We start from the raw sequence: 23162 nt of genomic DNA, 5'->3' as shown, positions 1-23162 counted from the left end.
ACTTATTAACCCCTAATCTGCCGACCGGACATTGCCGCCACTATAATAAATGTATTAACCCCTAAACCGCCGCACTCCCACCTCGCAAACACTATTATAAATTGTATTAACCCCTAATCTGCTGTCCCTAATGTGGTTATCTATTAATTTAAAATATCTCTACTTTCTACTAAATATAATATACTAAATCTCTATGGTGGTACCACTAAAACCAACACAGATAAATTGTGAAATAAACTCTATGAGGGGTCCTCCATTATTTGTCAAACAGTTTATTTAGGAATCAATATATGTTAATAATAAGATAAATATTTACAGGTATATATATATAAATCTATTTTACAGATACAGTCCACATTTTAAGATACAGGGCAACTTTTCTACACTAACCCTAATTGTGCAATACTGCTACACAGAATATTATCCCAGAAATACTTAGCCAGATTCTCTGTGTCCAACATCATCCATCTTTTAGCAGGAGCAGGATACAAAAGAAGAGGCAGAGGCTCTCGTGTTACAGTATTTTATAACCCAATTCAAAAGGGAGTGGCTTATCAAATGCCACTCAAAAAGACCAATGGGAGTGTCTATAGTTCAGAGAGAAAGGTGTACCTGGGGAAAGGGATCCCAATAACAGCTAAGTGAATATTCCAGTGATAAAATGTCACCACATTCCCTCACTTTTTCTTCTCCTATGTTGCCCCGTTTTCTAGTTATACCCACTAGTACAGAAGAACACAGTGGGAGCGAAAACCTTACAGGAGAAATTCTCCCACCATCCCTTCGGAATCATTCCCTCGGTGATATGAGCTCTTCTGTACTTTCCTAGGACTGTCAATTCCTAATCTAACTTTATACAATTCATTAGAAAAAATTAATTTAAAATTATACATAGAAACACAAAATCCTATGCTAAACCCCATTAGCAACATTTATACAATGGTCTTAAATATATATAATTAAATATATATAATTATTTTGGCCTAATGCACCATTTTACATCTCCATTGTGATACATTATACTTATTTAATTTGTCCAACGCCACCATCATAGCTTCATGGTAAGATCAGTCCTGAAGACACCTGAAAAACAACAATCTATAATATGTGTTATTGGGGAAAAACTGGAAGGAAAGGTGAGAAGCCTTCTATCTTCATTGGTTTTCTTCCTGTAAGATAAGACTTCAGACAGTTTACATAGAAATGGTATTGCATGTGGCCTCCCAAAACTAATCACAATGGAGGTATCTGTTATTGTTTTTTTTAGAAGGAGAATGCATCAATTAACTATACATTCTTAATATTGGCATTTAAAACTTAATAATGAAAAACACTTAAAATTATTAATTGAACTTAAAACTAAAGTACACATTACACAATACAAATGTACTGCAAACAAAATGCTTATAAACAAAAAATGAATGATTTAATTTGAGCCCTCCAGCTCTGTCAGTTGCTTCTTTAGAAACCCAATTTGATCTCTCATTCTCCTGTTTTTTTGTTTGAGTTCCCAATAACTTAAGTTGGCCTTATTGTTTTTCTCATTTGACCTCAGCCTCCAATTTTCTCCTCTGTTAATATCGCCATTTAAATTCCTGTCTCTCCAGTTTTCTGTATTTGATGCTCTACTATTCTGATATCCACAAACATTCCTTCTATTACCCCTCTCTGATTCCTGCCTGTGAATATTCAGATTATTCTCCATTGACTGCTTCACTGCAGAATTTGCCTTAATGGTGTTTGGGTGATAATTCCACTTCTCAGCTCTAGTGAGCACCATATGTAGGTTTGTGGAGTTTGGATCATACAGCTTTACAAACTCCTGACATTTTCTGGGGAGAGCTTCAAGTACCCTCTGTATGTGAGCTGGTGACCCCCAGACCATTTGGGTCAGTGGCTGGCGCAGCACACACCAAAATAAAACTCTTTTTGCTACTTCAAATGGCCCATCTAGTGGTCTCATGGTAATTTCACTAATCTCTTTCTCTAGACTAGTAAAATTGAAAAAGGTTTTAGCTATCTTGCCAGCCTGATCACATATACTTGAATTAAATCCTAATAACCTGTTGGCATAGGGGCCCATGGCATCTTGAAGCAATTCGGTCCATTCCGGCATGCTCATACCTAATTTTATGGCTTTTTCAGTTCCCTTGTGAAACCAATGTGAAAAGTTATTAAAGCTGTTTGTGGGGATTGTGCCCCACCATTTCTTAAAAATGTCTTTATCTGCTACAGTCATTGGCCTAGTCTGATTTGAAAAACCTGTAGGAACTTTCAGGTTGTTAAAATTCTCAGAAATTATGACAGGGGCAATTGGAACAGAACTTGGGTTTTTAGTGGGGCCCATTTGCATTTTATCTTGTTTTACTAATTGTTTTGGCTCTTTCCTTTGTGGCAGTAAGTTATCACTATCTGCATTGTTCCCAGAAATATCACTAATTATTTTTTCTTTTTGTTCAATTTTCATCTGTAACTCAGTAATTTTGTTTGAGTATTCGTTACTGATGTGTTCTGTTAATTTTAATTTGCGTTGTAATTTACTGATCTGTATGGTGTTAGTTAAAGCAGAAAGCTTAATACAATCTCTGTCAGTCTGTGTGTTATCTAACTTTAATTTAAGGTCTTTATTTTACTCTGTAAGTTCTCCAATAATGTCCGTTAATCTCTTTATAGTTGAAATCACTGCCTGCGCTATCATACATTTTCTTTTATTTTTATTCATCTTTTTAAGAGTTAATACCTGTGTTAGTATATCTAAAACACTTTCACACTTGTTGTTTTTAGCTTGTGGGATGAGGAATGGACCATTATATTTATGAATGTAATTGTTAAAATAATCACAGATTTCCTGTGAAATATAGTTTTTTCCAGACATTTTTAACAGATAGCCGTTAGAACAAAAATAATAATAAAAAAAAATATTTATATATATATATATATATACTAGAATAGTGTGTCTCTCACAGCATAGTAGTTTTTTTGTTTTGTTTGTTTTTTAAATGTTAACACAGGATGTACAAGATACCATTGAGATGCTAATTTTACACAACAAAGGACATAGCAGTTAAGCCATGTAGAAAGGGTAGTAATTAGATCTGTTTATAAGCAGGTCAGCATTCCAGCAGAGGTGGTAATATAGTTAAATTTAGTTTTTCTAACCACTGCTCATTATTCTTTATTTTAAATCTGGGGAACAGACTATTGTGTGTCTCTCACAGCATAGTTTGCCAGACTATTTTAACTGCCCCAAATGCAAGGAATTATAATCTCTATAGGGCAATGAAACACCAGACTAAACAGAAATTAAGCAGAACAAAATTAAAAAATTAAATATTGTTCTCTTTTAAAAGGTGTGAACCATCAATAATACTAACCTAAATAAAATAAATGAACAAAGCAAAGCAAGGAATCCTTTTTACTGATATTTTCCCAAATTGAGGAAAAATTATAAAAATATTTTAAGTACAGGAAGATTCTATAGAACTTCTAAATGCTAATTTCAACTGTAGTTTTGGTTCCAGGATCTGCTCCAAACATAGGAAATGCAAATTTTTAACTTTGTTACCCAAAACAAAGCTTAATTAAACTGTAATTTCTTAACTTTAAATTCTACACAATTTCCCATACAATTCAGAATTAAATTTATGTATAGGGCAAGCTACAGCTCTGGGTGTAACACATTCACAGAAATGAATCCTTTGTAAAAAGAAATAAATAAAAAACCTTACTGTTGGCAGCTATTATATAGTACTGTAAAGCTTTTGTTTGTAAAAACATTTAGATGGGACCAACACAACACATGTCTCTAAAATTCATTAGAAAACTGATAGAAAACTGGCTCAACAATAAAAGTATCCAGTTTCCAAAAACAAGAAAAATACAAGAGTTAAAGGGACAGTCTAGTATAATCAATGTAAGATAATTGTAGTTAATTTATTTAATTAATTTATTGATAGTGTAGTGTTAGGTGTATTTGTAACTTAGGTTAGGATTTATTTTACAGGTAATTTTGTAATTATTTTAACTAGGTAGCTATTAAATAGTTATTAACTATTTAATAGCTATTGTACCTAGTTAAAATAAATACAAAGTTGCCTGTAAAATAAATATAAATCCTAAAATAGCTACAATGTAATTATTAAATTATATTGTAGCTATCTTATGGTTTATTTTATAGGTAAGTATTTAGTTTTAAATAGGATTAATTTATTTAATGATAGTAATTTTATTTAGATTTATTTAAATTATATTTAACTTAGGGGGTGTTAGGGTTAGGGTTCATAACTTTATTATAGTAGCGGCGACATTGTAGGTGGGAGATTAGGGGTTAATAATTGTAGGTAGGTGGCGGCGACATTGGGGGGGGCAGATTAGGGATTAATAAAATTTACTATCGTGTTTGCAAGGCGGGAGTGCGGCGGTTTAGGGGTTAATGCATTTATTAAAGTGGCGGCGATGTCCGGTCGGCAGATTAGGGGTTAATAAGTGTAGTTATGTGGCGGCGACGCTGGGGGCGGCAGAATAGGGGTTAATAAATATAATGTAGGGTTTGGCGATGTTGGGGGCAGTAGATTAGGGGTTCATAGGGATAATGTAGGTGGCGGCGGTGTCCGGAGTTTCAGATTAGGAGTTAATAATATAATCTAATGTAGATTAGGGGTTAATAAGTGTAAGATTAGGGGTGTTTAGACTCGGGGTTCATGTTAGAGTGTTAGGTGCAGACATAACTTTTATTTACTCATAGGAAACAATGGGGCTGCGTTAGCAGCTGGACGCTGCTTTTTTGCAGGTGTTAGGTTTTTTCCAGCCAGCTCAGCCCCATTGTTTCCTATGGGGAAATCGTGCACGAGCACGTTTTAGCCAGCTTACCGCTGACTTAAGCAACGCTGGTATTACAGTGAGAAGTGGAGCTAAATTTGCTCACTTTTCTGAGGCTAACGCAGCCATTCAGAAAACTTGTAATACCAGCGTTGGCTTAAGTGAGCGCTGGAAAAAAAAGGCTTGTTAGCCCCGCAGGTCTTTACCGACAAAACTCGTAATCTAGGCGTATGTTTCTATGTAACCCCTAAAATTCCACAACTCCCCAATGCAAACTAGTCCTATACCATTTGACTAACAGCTAAACCCCCCAAGAACTCTAACCTAACACCCCCTAAGTTACAAAAAAAAATTAACACTAAAACTACACAAAATAGTAAAACACATTACCAAAAAAGTACTACCAAAAATAAAAATGCCAGTTATGCCTTTCACAAAACTACAACGTATACTAAAACTAAAACCTTTATTAACAATTGCACTGAAAAGAGAACCCCCGTTAAGCATATAACAAAACTAAAGTCCACGTAAAAAAAAGCCCAACCCAAAATAAAAAAAGCGTTTATTAACACTAAAACCTACTCTAACAATTACCCTGAAAATGGCATAAGCTCTTTTACTTTTACAAAAATCCCTATTCAAACCCAAGGTAACCTCCACCCCAAGTAAAAAGTCTACCTTAAAAATACCTACTGAAACAATTGCCCTGATAAGGGCTTTTGGTAGGCATTGCCCTTAGAAGGGCATTTGGTAGTGAAGTGCCCTATAGTGAATATAGATCTTTTGCTCATAAACAGCCCTATTTAACAAAAAAAAAATTATCCGAAAAAAGTTTGCCCTGTTGGGCAGTGCCCTTAGAATGGCATTTGGTAGTGCAGTGCCCTATAGTGAATATAGATCTCTTGCTCATAAACAGCCCTATTAAAAAAAAAAAAACTATTTGAAAAATGTTTTGCCTTGAAAAGGGCTTTATGTTGAGCACTGCCCTTAGAAGTGCATTGATAGGGTATTTCTCTAATGGAAATATAGCTCTTTTCCCCATAAAATAAAAAAAACCTATCCTAAAAAATATGGGGCTCATATGTGATCAGCAATGACGGTGCTCCTCTTCTTTCTTCATGGCGATGGTCCTCCGGGGCGGTCCTCTTCATCTTAATGGCGGAGGTCCTCTCCTTCCATCTTCTGTCTTCTCCCATTATGCATCTTCTGTCTTCCACCCAATCCTATTCCATGTGATCGTTCTTCATGCAATCCCCGCCCCACACTAAAGCTTGAATGCAAGGTTTCCCCTTAAAATGGGCTGGCTCCTAAGCTTTACATTCCTGCTTTTCAAATAAAGGTAGCAAGAGAACATACAAAAATGATAATATGAGTAAAATAGAAAGTTGATTAACATTGCATGCTCTATCTGAATCATGAAAGAAAAATGTGGGCTTAGTATCCCTTTAAAAGAGGATGAGGTCTTAAAGGACATCATGAGCTTTTTATTGGATTTTAACAAAGCTGGAAATTACTGTCATCAATGATCCCGGTGTTTTCTGAATAAAATCTTCAATTTCTATAAGTAAAAAAGAAAAAAAAGTGTAATATAACAGCGCTCACAGCTAAAAAGGGAAATAAAATGGAATAATTGTTAGTAATTATATAACAAATTGTTAATGTATGAAAATGAAATACATTTATTACAAATAACAAAATTTATGCTTACCTGATAAATTTCTTTCTTTCCGGATATGGAGAGTCCACGATGTAATTTAATTATTAGTGGGAATATCACTCCTGGCCAGCAGGAGGAGGCAAAGAGCACCACAGCAACGATGTTAAGTGTCACTCCCCTACCCATAATCCCCAGTCATTCAACCAAAGGGAAATGGAAAAAGAATAACACAAAAGTGTATAGGTGCCTGAGGTTTAGTAAAAAATAACTGTCTTAATAAAGGCTAGGGTCGTAGACTCTCCATATCCGGAAAGAAATACATTTATCAGGTAAGCATAAATTTTGTTTTCTTTCCTAAGATATGGAGAGTCCATGATGTCATTATATTACTAGTGTGAACCAATACCCAAACTAGAGGACACAGAATGAACAGGGAGGGAGAACAAGACAGGCAGACCTAAACAGAAGGCACCACCGCTTGAAGAACCTTTCTCCCAAAAGAGGCCTCAGCCGAAGCACAAGTATCAAATTTAGAAAATTTGGAAAAAGTATGCAGAGAGGACCAAGTTGCAGCCTTGCAAAGCTGTTCCACAGATGCTTCATCTTTAAAATCCAAGAAGAGGAAACAGCCAGCCCTAGTGGAATGAGCTGTAATTCTCTCAGGAGGCTGCTGTCCAGCAGTCTCATAAGCAAAATTAATCATGCTTCTCAACCAGAGGGAAAGAGAAGTAGAAGTAGCCTTCTGACCCTTACGTTTCCTGACAAACAAACAAACAGGGCAGAAGACTGACGAAAATCCTTAGTCGCCTGTAGGTAGAATTTTAGAGCACGCACAACATCCAAGTTGTGCAACAGATGTTCTTTATGAGAAGAAGGATTGGGACAGAGAGAAGGAACAACAATTTCCTGATTAATATTTCTATCCAAAAAAACTTTAGGAAGAAACCCCAATTTAGTACGAAGAACTGCTTTATCCACATGAAAGATAAGGTAAGGCGAATCAAACTGCAAAGCCGAGAGTTCCAAAACTCTCAGAGCAGAAGAGATAGCAATAAAAAACAAAACCTTCCAAGTTAGCAACTTAATATCTATGGAATGCATTGGCTCAAACAGAGCCTGCTGCAAAACTTTAAGAACAAGATTAAGGCTCCAAGGAAGAGCAAAAGGTTTGACAATAAGATTGAACATCTGACACATCCGCCAGACGCTTGTGTAACAAAAGGAGAAATCTGATATTTCAGAGAACTTACTGAAAACCCTTTCACCAAACCTTCCTGGAGAAAAGACAAAATTCTAGGAATTCTGACCCTACTCCAATTGTAGCCCTTAGATTCACACCAATAAAGGTATGTACGCCATACCTTATGGTAAATTTTACGAGTGACAGGCTTGCGAGCCTGGAGCATGGTCTCAATAACCGTCTCAAAAAATACACGCTTAGACAGAACTAAGTGTTCAATCTCCAAGCAGTCAGCTTCAAAGAAATGAGATTTGGATGGAGGAATGGACCCTGAGTTAAAAGGTACTTTCTCAGAGGCAACTTCTAAGGTGGCCAAGAAGACATCTTTCACTAGGTCTGCATACCAGATCCTGCAAGACCATGCAGGATCTATTAGAATTACTGATGCTCTCTCTTGTTTGATACAAGCAATAACTCGTGGAAGGAGCGTAAACGGAGGAAACAGGTATACTAGACCGAAATCCCAAAGAACCGCCAAAGCATCTATCAGAGTGGCCTATGGATCTCTTGACCTTGAACCGTACCTTGAAGCTTGGCGTTCTGCCGAGACGCCATCAGATCCAACTCTGGCACCCCCCATTTAAGGGTTAACCTGATTGGATCAGCCAATCGGATTGAACTTCAATCATATTGGCTGATTGCATCTGCCAATAGGATTTTTCCTACCTTAATTCCGATTGGCTGATAGGATTCTATCAGCCAATCGGAATGCAAGGGACGCCATCTTGGATGACATCACTTAAAGGACCAGTCATTCAGACGATGAAGAGGATGCTCCGTGTCGGATGTCTTGAAGATGGACCCGCTCCGCACCGGAAGGATGAAGATAGAAGATGCCGCCTGGATGAAGCCTTCTGCAGGTCTGGATGTCCTCTTCTGGCCAGATAGGATGAAGACTTTGGACCCTCTGGGGGACCACTTGTGCCCGGCTGGGTGAAGACGTCTCAAGGTAGGGTGATCTTCAAGGGGGTAGTGTTAGGTTTTTTTAAGGGGGGATTGAGTGGATTTTAGAGTAGGGTTGGGTGTGTGGGTGGTGGGTTTTAATGTTGGGGGTATTGTATTTTGTATATTGTATTACTTTTTTCAGGTGAAAGAGCTGATTACTTTGGGGCAATGCCCCGCAAAAGGCCCTTTTAAGGACTATTTGTAATTTAGTATAAAGTAGGGAATTGTATTATTTTAGGGGGCTTTTTATTTTATTAGGGGGATTAGATTAGGTGTAATTAGTTTAAAATTCTTGTAATTCTTTTTTTATTTTCTGTAATTTAGTGTTTTTTTGTTTCCGTAATTTAGTTTATTTAATTTAATTGTAATTAATTGTAGGTAGTTTAGGTAATTAGTTTAATTATAGTGTAGTGTTAGGTGTACTTGTAACTTAGGTTAGGGTTTATTTTACAGGTACTTTTGTACTTATTTTAGCTAGGTAGTTATTAAATAGTTAATAACTATTTAATAACTATTGTACCTAGTTAAAATAAATACAAAGTTGACTGTAAAATAAAAATAAACCCTAAGATGGCTACAATGTAATTATTATTTATATTGTAGCTATCTTAGGGTTTATTTTATAGGTAAGTATTTAGTTTTAAATAGGATTAATTTATTTAATTATAGTAATTTCATTTCATTTTATTTAAATTATATTTAAGTTAGGGGGGGTTAGGGTTAGATTTAGATTTAGGGGTTAATACATTTAATATAGTAGCCGTGATGTTGGGGGTGGCAGATTAGGGGTTAATAAATGTAGGTAGGTGTCAGCGATGTTAGGGATGGCAGATTAGGGATTAATAAAATGTAACTAGTGTTTTCAAGGCGGGAGTGCGGCGGTTTAGGGGTTAATACATTTATTAAAGTGGCGGAGATGTTCGGTCGGCAGATTAGGGGTTAAATAATTTTATTATAGTGTTTGCTATGTGGGGGCGGGCTCGGTTTATGGGTTAATAGGTAGTTTATGGGTGTTAGTGTAGCACTTTAGTTAAGAGCTTTATGTTACGGCGTTAGCCCATAAAACTCTTAACTACTGACTTTTATATGCGGTAGGAGTCTGGACAGGAGAGGGTCTACCGCTCACTTTTTCAGGCGATCGTAATACCGGAGTTAGGCAAATTCCATTAAAAAGATAGGATACACAATTGACGTAAGGGGATAAGTTTGGGTTAAGCTAAAATCGCAGAAAAAAAGTGAGCAGTAGACCCTCTCCTGTCTGACTCGTAATACCAGCGGGTGTTAAAAAGCAGCATTGGGACCCCTCAATGCTGCTTTTTAAGGCTAACGCAAGACTCATAATCTAGCTGAAAGTATTTCAACAAAATTAGCCCAAAGAGGAAAAACGTCCCAAAGTGAAGATTAACCCCTAGTCTCAACATAAATAATGTGCCTGCCCACTGCCAAAGAAAATTCTGTATAAAGGATTTTAAAAATGCCCCCATCTACTGCATATGACATATTCTTCTGAAGTGCAAGTCTCCAAGACCTAGAAGACAAAAGCACTTACATGCAGTCTAGCTGTACTGTAAAAAGAAAGCTCACAAGGCGTGAAAGGACACATACTCCTTATAGAGACCTGTAGAAAAAGAAAAAACAAAGTAACCAACTCTGGTTTTCTGTACCATGGGCAGCAATGTGTTAGGAAACAAAGCAAGGACTACCTCACAACTTCCTAACTGCTTAAAAGCCACCACTACTCTACTGAAGAGATTGACATGGACTCAGCTAAACCCAAATCCTTGCTTGCAGGGAAAAGTACCCAAAAAAGGAATTAATTTCTTCAGACACCAAACTTCAAATCCTCCATTGACAGAGGCAAAGAGAATGACTGGAGATTATGGATAGGGAAGTGCAACTTAACAGCTTTGCTGTGGTGCACTTTGCCTCCTCCTGCTGGCCAGGAGTGATATTCCCACTAGTAATTGAATGACGTTGTGGACTCTCCATATCGTGGTAAAGAAATATGGGCATTTAAATGTGACCAGTCACAATATGTAAAAACTCAGCGAAATAAAAAATAATTTATAAAATTTAAAAGTATTCTCCAGAATAGGACTAACAATGTCTATATAATTATAAAACAATAGGATTGTTGCTTATTGTATCATTCAGGCAATATGACTATTAATGTCTGTTGAGTCATTAAGCATTTAGTGTGTTGCTCATAGACAGAATTAAGGAATACTGTGTAATTGGTACATTTTATTTTGTTAATAGTCGGCTAGATTACGAGTTTTGGGTTACTGTGCGGTATGGCTTTTAACGCTGAAATATTGGTCATTACGCTGGAATGGCAGGTAACACATATTACGAGTCGTGTTGGTATAGCTATACCACAAGCATTTTAGCCTGTAACGCAACGTCCATTCCGCACACAAAAAATGACGTTTTTGTGTGAAATTTCCATAGCGCCCGTATTACAGGTTGTGCGTTCAGGCTAAAAAGCTTGCGTTCCAGCCTATACCGACACGAGCCATACCGCCATCTGAGAGCAGTAGTTATGGATTTTGTGTAACAAAAATGTTTCACAAACTACTAACTAAAATGTTACAAAGTACACTAACACCCATATACTACCTTTTAACCCCTAAACCGCCACCCTCCCGCATCGCAAACACTATATTAAACCTATTAAACCTATTAATCCCTAATCTGCCGCCCACCCCCATCACAACTATTAAATAAAGTTATGAAACCCTAATCTGCCACCCACATCGCCCAAACTATTTTAATATATTAACCCCTAAACTGCCGCTGCCCGACATCGCTGAAACTAATAAAAGTTATTAACCCATAATCCGCTGCTCCCCGACATCTCCAACACTTAAATAAACCTATTAACCCCTAAACCCCACATCGCCAACACTATAATAAAGTATTAACCTCTAAACCTCCAGCCCCTCACATCACTACTACTAAACTAAACCTATTAACCCCTAGACCACCGGCCCCCCACATCGCAAAACACTAAATTAAACTATTAACCCCTAAACGTAACACCCCCTAACTTTAAATTAAAATTACAATATAACTACTGTATATTTAAATAAATAAAAACTTACCTGTGAAATAAAAATAAACCTAACATTAAACTATAAATGAACCTAACATAACTATTCTAATAAAATAAAAAAATACTACTAATTAAAAATCTAAATTACAAATTTTAAAAAACCTAACTACGAAAAAAAAATTAAAAATCTAAAATTATAAAAAATAATAAACACTAAATTACGAAAAATAAAAAACATTAAGCTTGCAAAAAATAATAAATGAAATTCTAAAAAAAAAAAAATTTAGTTCCGCACTTCAGGTGTTAGTTTTTTTCAAACAATCTCTCCCCATTGATGTCTATAGGGGAAAGCGTGCACGAGCACGTCAAATCAGCCCTTAGATTTTGTGCGGTATGGAGCCTAATGCACCATATCGCACAGCACAAGGAGGCTTTTCAGTAACTCGTAATGGCAGCAATATGGAGAGTGAAATAACGCAACTTTTTTTGCATTCAATTCGCACCCTGTTTAGCGCAAAACTCGTAATCTAGGCGAGTGTCCTTTTAATAGTATTATATATCATAGATAATACAACGTAATATTCAGAGAAACCCAACATAAATAAATAAATATCCTCTACAAAATGCACCTTAATATATGAAGAGATATAATGCAAATAATCCTAGAACACTAAGCGTAAAAAAAGTATTATCATACATAAAATCCATCTGAATATATCAAACGTCCAATTATACTGCAGGCTGTATCAGACATTGATTTATGAGTTGTACGTATCAAAGTCTTCATTCAGACTGGCAGGAAATAATGTTCCCAGTGAGAATACACGCAGACTTCTTTTACAAAGGTTTTTCATTCCATCTGAGACTGATGTGCTCTTGACTGTTAGCTCACAACTTATTATACTGAAGTAAGTTAAACTTCCAATTATAAGAAAAGTACGGGCAGAAAGTCTAATCGTTAAAAAAAATTTTTTACAAAAAAGGAAAATATCTAAATCTTCATTAGAATCTGCCAAGGGTAAAGTATCCAATTTGCCTAGCATTTTAGTCTATCTTAAACTAATGTATGCCTAGGCTCAAACACAGTTCATGTTGTTTTTAATGGTTCATATGAACTGTGTATATCTATAATTCTGTGGCTATGATAATATAGGCAATTAGATACATATTGAAAAAAAACTACTTATGTATTGAAAATGAACATTCAAATTAAAGGTATTCTGTCACTCAAAAGTAAATATCATATGAACCAGAGATGCAATTATTATTAATTTATTTTAATGTATGCAGATATAATTGTGTATTAGGAGGTGTATCAGTCATTATGTCTGTTTGTAAGTGTGAACTGGATGATTAATAAGATATTTACATATAAGTTTCGCACAAATATCTGTTTACTACATGCCTACATTTAAAGGAAAGCCATTCTCAAAAAATAATATTTAAATTTCTAAAAGAATATATTTCCAAATAGGCTGACTGAAAATTCAAGATCTTGTATCATGTTGGTAATTAAATTGTGAAAGATACTGTAAAAAATATAGATACATTCTTTGGATTATTTAGAATATTTTGCAGTATGTTTAATCATTTTTAATAATTTCTACTAATTTTTAAAAAAATATTTTATAGTTTTCATGTGCACTAACCTTACCGCGTTAAAATTTAAATAGCAAAACACCATGCAGAAAACGCAGATTTTGCATTCCTATGTTCTTCATATAGAAATTAGTGTACTTTTTATAATTAGATACTTATATAGATATATATATGACACTGTTCATGCAAAATACATATATATACCTATATATCTAGTATAGATATATACAGATATATATATACTGTATATATATTGTGACAGAACCCAAGGCGTAGTATTAGAAGGTGTCTATATTACCCCAGAAGTCCTGCAGTGCAGAGTATAGTCTGACAACCCCAGGGAGGATAGTTGTGTTTGTTTACCAAATAAAAAAAATATGTCAGTTATTTCTGGGTCCCTGGGGTGGAGCATTTGGAGAGTAGGGCAGGTCAGTGCTCCACCCAGCAGTTTTGTAAGGACAGCCGAAAGAGAAGAGTGGTCTGCGTCTGAATGGGCAATCCTCCTTGAGCCATTTCTGAGTGGAGAACCTCAGAAGGCATATTATGATGTGGAGCCTGAGCAGGCCAGTGACTACAAAAAGCGACAGCAGTGAGGGCCCAGCAATTTCACTCCTGGACTCATAATCAAGACAAAGCTGTGTGGTCACAGATGTTTGACTTGATACATCTTGCCAGGAAATGGCTACAGCCAGAGGTCAACTCAGCTAGTCACATTGTGGAACAACTTATGATGGACCAGTTCCTGTGAGGATTGCCTGTTTCCCTACAGTGATGGGTCAGCCAGAGTGAACCTAAAACTGCTGATGGTCTAGTTGCCCTGGTGGAACGCTTTTTGGCTGCAGGAGAGTTTCTACAAATCCCCAACCTAGAAAGACCTAGAACCCTGAAGATCCAGAGTCCCAGTAAATTGGGTAAGACTGTTCCAGGGAAAAGGGGGTCTTGGGAGGAACAGATGGGTTTATACAACCCTAGGGACATTACAGCAAGGGGCTGTAATGTGAGGCAGGAAGAGTCCACAATAGCCTTAAATATGCTGTCTAATGCTAATATTAAATGTTTTCAATGTATGGACATTTTGCAAAGGACTGCCCTGAGAATAATGTTGCTATGGAATGTACAATTATTCATTGTACTCTAGTTCGATAAATGCAGTTACCAAATATGATTGCCTAAATGCCCCCCCTTGGTGCACTGTAAGGGTGGAAGGAAATTAAATTAAAGCTTTGCTGGACTCTGGTAACATGGACAAGGGTCTGTTTAGAAATACTCCTATTCATAATCACCAGAACCTAGATATTGCCTGTATCTATGGGGACATACACAAGTATCCAACTGCTGAAGTACTTATTGAGACACAAAATGGCCCTATACATCATAGAGTTGGTTTAGTAGATAAATTAGTCCATAAAATGATAATAGGCATAGATTTCCCCCATTTTTTGAATCTATGGGATGCTGCTAAGAAAAGTTTACCAGATTCAGTAGAGGGCGCTGTTTGTGATTTTCCCTTTTCGGATTTATTATGGGAGGACTTATAAAAAATAACTGCTGCTAGAGAGAAAAAGTCAATCCCTATAGAAACCCTAGTTGGAGGTAACACTGAACAGGATAATACAGGTCAATCTAATATATCTGAACTTAATGTAGAAATAACTGACCTAGAGGATAGCCCAAGTAACTTTAGGGCTGCAAAATGGGAGGATCCAACTTTAGCTGTGGCTAGAAACCATATCTCCATAAGAAATGGTACCCTTGTTAATCCTGATAAAGCCCTCACCTATCGATATTTTGAAGTGGAAAATGATTTGTTGTACAGAGTTGGGGAAAAAAGAGTCTGACAAACAGCTATTAATACCCCAGGCATATCGACACACTGTATTAAACCTGGCACATAACCACATACTTGGGGGACACTTGGGGACTGAAAAAACAAGAGAGAGAATTCTTAGGAGGTTTTATTGGCCAGGTGTAATGGCGTCTATCACAAATGATTGTTTTTCTTGTCCTAAATGCCAATTAACTGTGCCTCTTACAGCATACCGTAGCCCCTTGGTGCCCTTACCCATAATTGAGGTCCCATTTGAACGCATTGGTATGGATTTTGTGGGTCCTCTTGTAAAGTATGCAAGGGGACACCAGTACATATTGATAGTAGTAGACTATGCTACCCGTTACCCTGAGACAATACCCATGTGTACTCCTTCAGCAAAAGCAATTGCTAAGGAGTTAATGTTAATGTTCAGCCGGGTTGGGATTCCCAAAGAAATATTAACAGACCAATGCACTCCATTTATGTCAATAATTACAATAGAGTTGTGTAATCTCCTTCATATTAAGCATCTGAGAACATCAGTATATCACCTGCAAACTGATAGTCTGGTAGAACGTTTCAATAAAACACTAAAGGCTATGTTCAAAAAAGTAATTGATAAAGATGGTAAAAACTGGGACTTCCTTTTGCCTTATTTAATGTTTTCTATCAGAGAGGTCCCTTAAGCTTCTACTGGGTTTTCGCCCTTTGAAATCTTATATAGAAAACACCCCAGAGGGTTGCTAGACATAATTAAGGAGACTTGGGAACAGGAGTCAACCTCTCACAGAAGTGTGATAGAACATATAAAAATCCAAGGAGCGCCTAAGAGAAGGCTAAGGACATTTATTTAAAATTAATTATATAAAATATAAAATTAAAGTATAAAATTGTTAACATTTAATAAAAAATAACAGATAGATATATTTATAAATAGTGATGTCGCGAACTTAAAATTTTCCGTTCGCGAACCGCAAACGGGAACATCCGCAACTGTTCGCGAACGGGCGAACCGCCATTGACTTCAATAGGCAGGCGAATTTTAAAACCCACAGGGACTCTTTCTGGCCACAATAGTGATGGAAAAGTTGTTTCAAGGGTACTAACACCTGGACTGTGGCATGCCGGAGGGGGATCCATGGCAAAACTCCCACGGAAAATTACATAGTTGATGCAGAGTCTGGTTTTAATCCATAAAGGGCATAAATCACCTAACATTCCTAAATTGTTTGGAATAACGTGCTTTAAAACATCAGGTATGATGTTGTATCGATCAGGTAGTGTAAGGGTTACGCCCGCTTCACAGTGACAGACCAAACTCCCCGTTTAGCGCACCGCAAACAACCGCAAACAGTCCATTTGCACAACCGCAAACTCCCCATTTGCACAAGGGTGGATACCAAGCTATGTGAAAAAAGGAGAATAATATGGAATCCAAAAGGAGACCATAGAATTCAAAACAACACAGGCGCTATGCAGCTTAAAATAGAAAAAATGAATAAAAATAACGCCAAATATGTGTGTGCAGGTGATAATATTGAGTGCAAACCAAAAAAACCAAAGAAGTGATATCAACAATAAAATGTAAAAAATTGTTTAATATAATATAATAAAAAAGAAAGTGAAAAGTAAATATGCAATTGGGTTGATCAGACGCATAGATACAGTGTAGTATACAAACAGCAACAATGTTTCAAAGATACAATGTAGATGTAACAATATAAAGAACGATGATGGAATGTAAAAGTGATTTCCTGAAGAGATTCGATGTGACGGTCTTTACATACGCCCAGATTGATGAAGCAATTCAAACTTCAGTTGGAGCTGGAACGAGACGAAAGACCGATAAAACGGCAAACAAGGCAACAGCATAAGGTTATCACTTATACTTACACCGGAGGTCGGTGATTCGATCCTGTGATTTCCTCTCAGTGGCGTATTTCTCCAGGCAGCGGGAAAAGCGGAAAACTCGACCAGCGAGGTTCAATCGAAAAACACCTTTGCGTACACCTTTGCGTACAGGTAAATTTAAAGCTGCACCTATGGAGACCGAAGAGGGACAAAAGACAAAGCAGAGCAACGCATTTCAACCCGTAAACAGGGTCTTTTTCAAGCTCCCGACATTGTTTTGGATTGTACTATATATAGCCGTTAGAATTAGGCTATTGGTTGAGGTTTGCTATTGGGCGTGTATAATCAAAGACAATTATCGAACATTGTTTAACTCAAAATTTTGATATATCATTTTACATTTTTACTCAAAAAAAGAGTTACTGTCAAGACATATATTTAAAAGTGCAACTTGGGTCATATATAGTTTACACCAAAAATCACCGGAACACACAAAAGGCGTTATATACTATGCAGACCTAGTGCATTCAAAATATGTTTAACATAATTAAAAATGTATATAAAAAAATATATATATAAAAAAATATATAGGACAATATATAAAAAATATATAAAAAATATATATTAAAAAAAAATATATATATATATATATATAAAAATATATAAAAGTATATAAAAGTACAAATACATATGACATAACTCAAAAGGATCAGGAGATGACCATTGCAAAGATTCATTGGAAAGTAGATGTCAATCATTTAGAGAGCATCCAATGTCGAAATCGACATTAAGGCCTAAAGGATGTAAAGTTTTCAGATCAAAGATCCACTTACTTTCTCTTTTTAATAAATCATTATGTATATTACCCCCTCTCCATTTCTTTTTTACCTTCTCTATTTCTAGAAAGGAAAAATTATCCAGATTCCCATTATTGCATTTACCAAAATGTTTTGCAATGGGAAGCTCCTTATTTCTTTTATGTGTAAACATATGTTCCCTAATACGAGTACGCAGTGGTCTAGAGGTCTCGCCTGTATACTGCAACCCACATTTGCATTGGATAATGTAGATAATATTGCTATCTGAGCATCTAATGAGTTCCTTTATCTTACATATTTTTCCTGTTACATTTGATTTAAATTCCTTGCATTTGCTTGAATGTTCACAGGACTTACAAGTTAAACAAGGGTAAAAGCCAAATATACTATTACCTTTTATATCAAGTTGGTTTTGACTATTCAAAAATTTCTTTTCTCTATAAGTAGGAGCTAGAATGGTCTTTAAATTCTTGCTTTTTTTATACACTACTTGTGGTCTGGATGGAAGAACGGGACCTAATATTTCATCATTCTTGAGTAATCTTCAATGCTTCTTTAGAATTTTCTCTAAGAGTCCATTTGCACAACCGCAAACTCCCCATTTGCACAAGGTTGGATACCAAGCTAGCCATGTCCCGTTCCTTGTCCTCACAGATGTCATTGAAGGTCTCTTCCTCCACCCAGCCACGTACAACACCAAGTGTCCCCGAAAGGGGACAACAAGCCCCCTGGGACGCCTGCTGTGTTTGGTCTTCCACCTCCTCAAAGCCACCTTCCTCCTCTGACTCCTCTTCTTCAGACTCCTCTCTGTGTTATTATAAGGTGTGTTAAGTAGTACTATTCTTATCAGTTTAATCCCTGTTCCATCCCCTATCAGGGGACGTGTATATGGCATGGATTTTAGGAACCGGGAGATGGAAAAAGATGCTTGGTCGGTCTTCCTGCTTCAAATTTGGGGCACTGCACGTGCAATCGTGGCCGGACTTTTAGCCAACGGACATTTGGCCGATGGACATTTGGCCGACGGACATTTGGCCGAAACACAAGTGGCTGTCAGATAACAGTCCGGCCACGAGATAGATAGATTTGATAGATAGATAGATAGATACATAGATTAGATAGATATATAATTTCCCAGACAGAGAATTACAAGACGTGTGGGCTGGGACCCATGGTAAGGTTCCCAGAGGCAGTTGCAGCGCCAGGGGATGTGAATATGGCATGGATTTTAGGAACGGGGAGATGAAAAAAGATGCTTGGTTGGTCCTCCTACTTCAAATTTGGGGCACTGCGCGTGCAATCGTGGCCGGACTTTTAGCAGACGGACATTTGGCAGACGGACATTTGGCCGACGGACATTTGGCTGAAACACAAGTGGCTGTCACAAAACAGTCCGGCCACGAGATAGATAGATTTGATTGATAGATAGATACATAGATTAGATAGATAGATCAATAGATGCAATATACATTTGATAGATGCGATAGATAGATAGATAGATAGATAGATAGATAGATAGATAGATTTGATAGATAAATAGATAGATTTGATAGATAGATAATTTTCCAGACAGAGAATTACAAGACGTGCAGTCTGTGACCCATGGTAAGTTTCCCAGAGGCAGTTGCGGCGCCAGGGGACGTGTATATGGCATGGATTTTAGGAACCAGGAGATGGAAAAAGTTGCTTGGTTGGTCTTCCTACTTCAAATTTGGGGCACTGCGTGTGCAATCTACTGTGCCACCAGATATGAGTGGTGTGTTAAGTAGTACTATTCTGATCAGTTTAATCCCTGTTACGTCCCCTATCAGGGTACGTGTATATGGCATGGATTTTAGGAACCGGGAGATGGAAAAAGATGCTTGGTCGGTCCTCCTACTTCAAATTTGGGGCACTGCGCATGCAATCGTGGCCAGACTTTTAGCTGACAGACATTTGGCAGATGGACATTTGGCCGACGGACATTTGGCCAAAACACAAGTGGCTGTCACAAAACAGTCCGGCCACGAGATAGATAGATTTGAGAGATAGATAGATACATAGATTAGATAGATAGATCAATAGATGCAATATACATTTGATAGATACGATAGATAGATAGATCGATTTGATAGATAAATAGATAGATTTGATAGATAGATCATTTCCCAGACAGAGAATTACAAAATGTGCGATCTGTGACCCATGGTAACGTTCCCAGAGGCAGTTGCGGCGCCAGGGGACGTGTATATGGCATGGATTTTAGGAACTGGGAGATGGAAAAAGATGCTTGGTCGGTCCTCCTACTTCAAATTTGGGGCACTGCGCGTGCAATCTACTGTGCCACCAGATAGGAGTGGTGTGTTAAGTAGTACTATTCTGATCAGTTTAATCCCTGTTACGTCCCCTATCAGGGGACGTGTATATGGCATGGATTTTAGGAACCGGGAGATGGAAAAAGATGCTTTATCGGTCCTCCTACTTCAAATTTGGGGCACTGCGCATGCAATCTACTGTGCCACCAGATATGAGTGGTGTGTTAAGTAGTACTATTCTGATCAGTTTAATCCCTGTTACGTCCCCTATCAGGGGACTTGTATATGGCATGGATTTTAGGAACCGGGAGATGGAAAAAGATGCTTGGTAGGTCCTCCTACTTCAAATTTGGGTCACTGTGCGTGCAATCTAATGTGCCACCAGATAGGAGTGGTGTGTTAAGTAGTACTATTCCTATCAGTTTAATCCCTGTTAAGTGCCTTTTTTTTTATTTGGTTTTTGAAGCCACAGTGCAGCACCAGAAGCCAGAAAAATTTGGCATGTACACATGCCTGAAAAATTAGGTATTGTTACAGCCGCTGCTGTAGCAGCGGCCAGAAAAATTGATGTTTGTTTCCCAGGCAGACAGTGCCCTAAAACATTGCAGCTTGAACCCTAGTTGGTGGCAGATAAGTCATGCAAGTCATCAGGCATTCAAAGATAAAATACAGCAACGTTTTTAGCCCAAGGCAGCTCATCTCATCAGGCCACAAACCTTCCTGGCCTGCTTCAGGATGTCCTGTAAGCCTGGGTACTTATGCACAAACCATTGTACGATCAGATTACACACATGTGCCATGCACGGCACATGTGTCAACTTGCTCAATTTCAGTGCCACCACCAAATTACTTCCGTTGTCAGAAACCACTTTGCCGATCTCCAGTTGGTGCGGAGTCAGCCACTGATCCACCTGTGCGTTCAGGGCGGACAGGAGTGCTGGTCCGGTGTGACTCTCTACTTTCAGGCAAGTCAACCCCAAGACGGCATGACACTGCCGTATCCGGGATGTGGAATAGTACCTGCAGGCTGGGGGGGTGCCGTTGATGTGGAGCAAGATGCAGCAGCAGAAGAGGACTCAGCCAAGGAGGTTATGGAAGAGGATGGAGTAGGAGGAGTAGAGGAGGTGGCAGCAGGCCTGCCTGCAAGTCGTGGTGGTGTCACCAACTCCTCCTCTGCAAAGCCACGCATTCCATGCTTGGCAGCCGTCAGCAGGTTTACCCAATACGCAGTGTAGGTGATATACCTGCCCTGACCATGCTTTGCAGACCAGCTATAAGTGGTCATATGGACCCTTGCCCCAACACTGTGTGCCAGACATGCCATTACTTCCTTTCGCACAATCGAGTACAGGTTGGGGATTGCCTTTTGTGCAAAGAAATTTTGGCCGGGTACCTTCCACTGCGGTGTCCCAATAGCTACAAATTTTTTGAACGCCTCAGCCTCCACCAGCTTGTATGGTAAAAGCTGGCGGGCTAACAGTTCAGACAAGCCAGCTGTCAGACGCTGGGAAAGGGGGTGACTTTGTGACATTGGCTTCTTACACTCAAACATGTCCTTGACAGACACCTGGCTGTGGGCAGATAAGCATGAACTGCTCCGGAAGAGAGACGGAGTGGCGGATGGTTGAGAGGGGGCAAGGAGGACAGCAGTGGTTGACGTGGCTGAAGATGCTGGATCAGGAGGAGGATGGCAGCTTTGAGTTTGTGTGCTGCTTCTACTCATGTGTTGATCCCATAGGCGTTTGTGATGTGTGATCATGTGCCGTCGCAAAGCAGTTGTACCTAGGTGGGTGTTGGACTTACCACGACTCAGTTTCTTTTTGCACAGGTTGCAAATGGCATCGCTGTTGTCAGAGGCAGACACACACAAAAAATGCCACACTGCTGAGCTCTGCGATGAGGGCATTCTAGTGGTGAAAACAGCATGTGTTGATTGGCGTGCTGTCTGGCTGACCCCGGGTGCCGATGCATGCTGTCTGACTGTGCCACTAGCTCCTTGTGATGACCTTCCCCTGCTTCCAACTCATCTCCTCCTCCTCCTCCTCCTCTCTGTCTCCCCATCTGTACTTTCCCCCTGTTCTTCTTCTCTTCTAGCAGGCACCCACGTGACATCCACGGACGCATCGTCATCATCAACCGCTTCACTTGTATCTGACAAATCAACAAAGGAAGCAGCAGCAGGTACAACATCATCATCATCACACCATAAGTCCATGTCTGTAATGCTGCCTGACTGAGACATATCACTGTTATCTACAACCTCTTTCAATGATGGTTGCGCATCACTCATTTCTTCCAACTGATGTGTAAAAAACTCCTCTGACAGATCAAGTGAAGCAGCTGTGGTGCCAGTGTTGGTGGTGGCGGCAGGCGGGTGAGTGGTAACTTGAGAGGTGCCCGAAGAATAGCTGGAGGAGGATGGTGCGTCAAGGTTCAGAGCGGAAGCTATAGAAGATTGGGTGTCCTCTGTCATAAAGTCAACTATTTCCTCAGAACTTTTTGAGTATTCTAGTGCCAAAGGGAATCACAGCACCACGACCACGATGGCACCTGCGGGGTGGCCTGCCTCTGCCTGTCATTTTTTTTAAATGTACACTTACACTAGTATTAAACAAGATATGAGTGGTGCCACTGGGTGGGCAAGTAGGCCCAGTATAAGCTGTGAGCCTGACACAAAAAAGCAGATTGATGTTTCACAGTCCAAAAAGTTTTTATTTTTTTACATGTACACTTACACTACTATTAAACAAGATATGAGTGGTGGCACTGGGCAAGTGGGACCAGTATAAGCTGTGAGCCTGACACAAAAAAGCAGACTAATGTTTCACAGTCCAAAAAGTTTTTTTTGTTTTAAATGTACACTTACACTACTATTAAACAAGATATGAGTGGTGACACTGGGCTAGTGGGCCCAGTATAAGCTGTGAGCCTGAAACAAAAAAGCAGACTGATATTTCACAGTCCAAAAAGTTTTTTTGTTTTTAAATGTACACTTACACTACTATTAAACAAGATATGAGTGGTGGCACTGGGCAAGTGGGCACAGTATACGCTGTGAGCCTGACACAAAAAAGC

The sequence above is a fragment of the Bombina bombina genome, chromosome 4, assembly GCF_027579735.1.
Source record: "Bombina bombina isolate aBomBom1 chromosome 4, aBomBom1.pri, whole genome shotgun sequence".
NCBI lineage: Eukaryota > Metazoa > Chordata > Amphibia > Anura > Bombinatoridae > Bombina > Bombina bombina.
The sequence above is the reverse complement of the archived record's forward strand: the minus strand, read 5'-3'. Positions refer to the sequence as shown.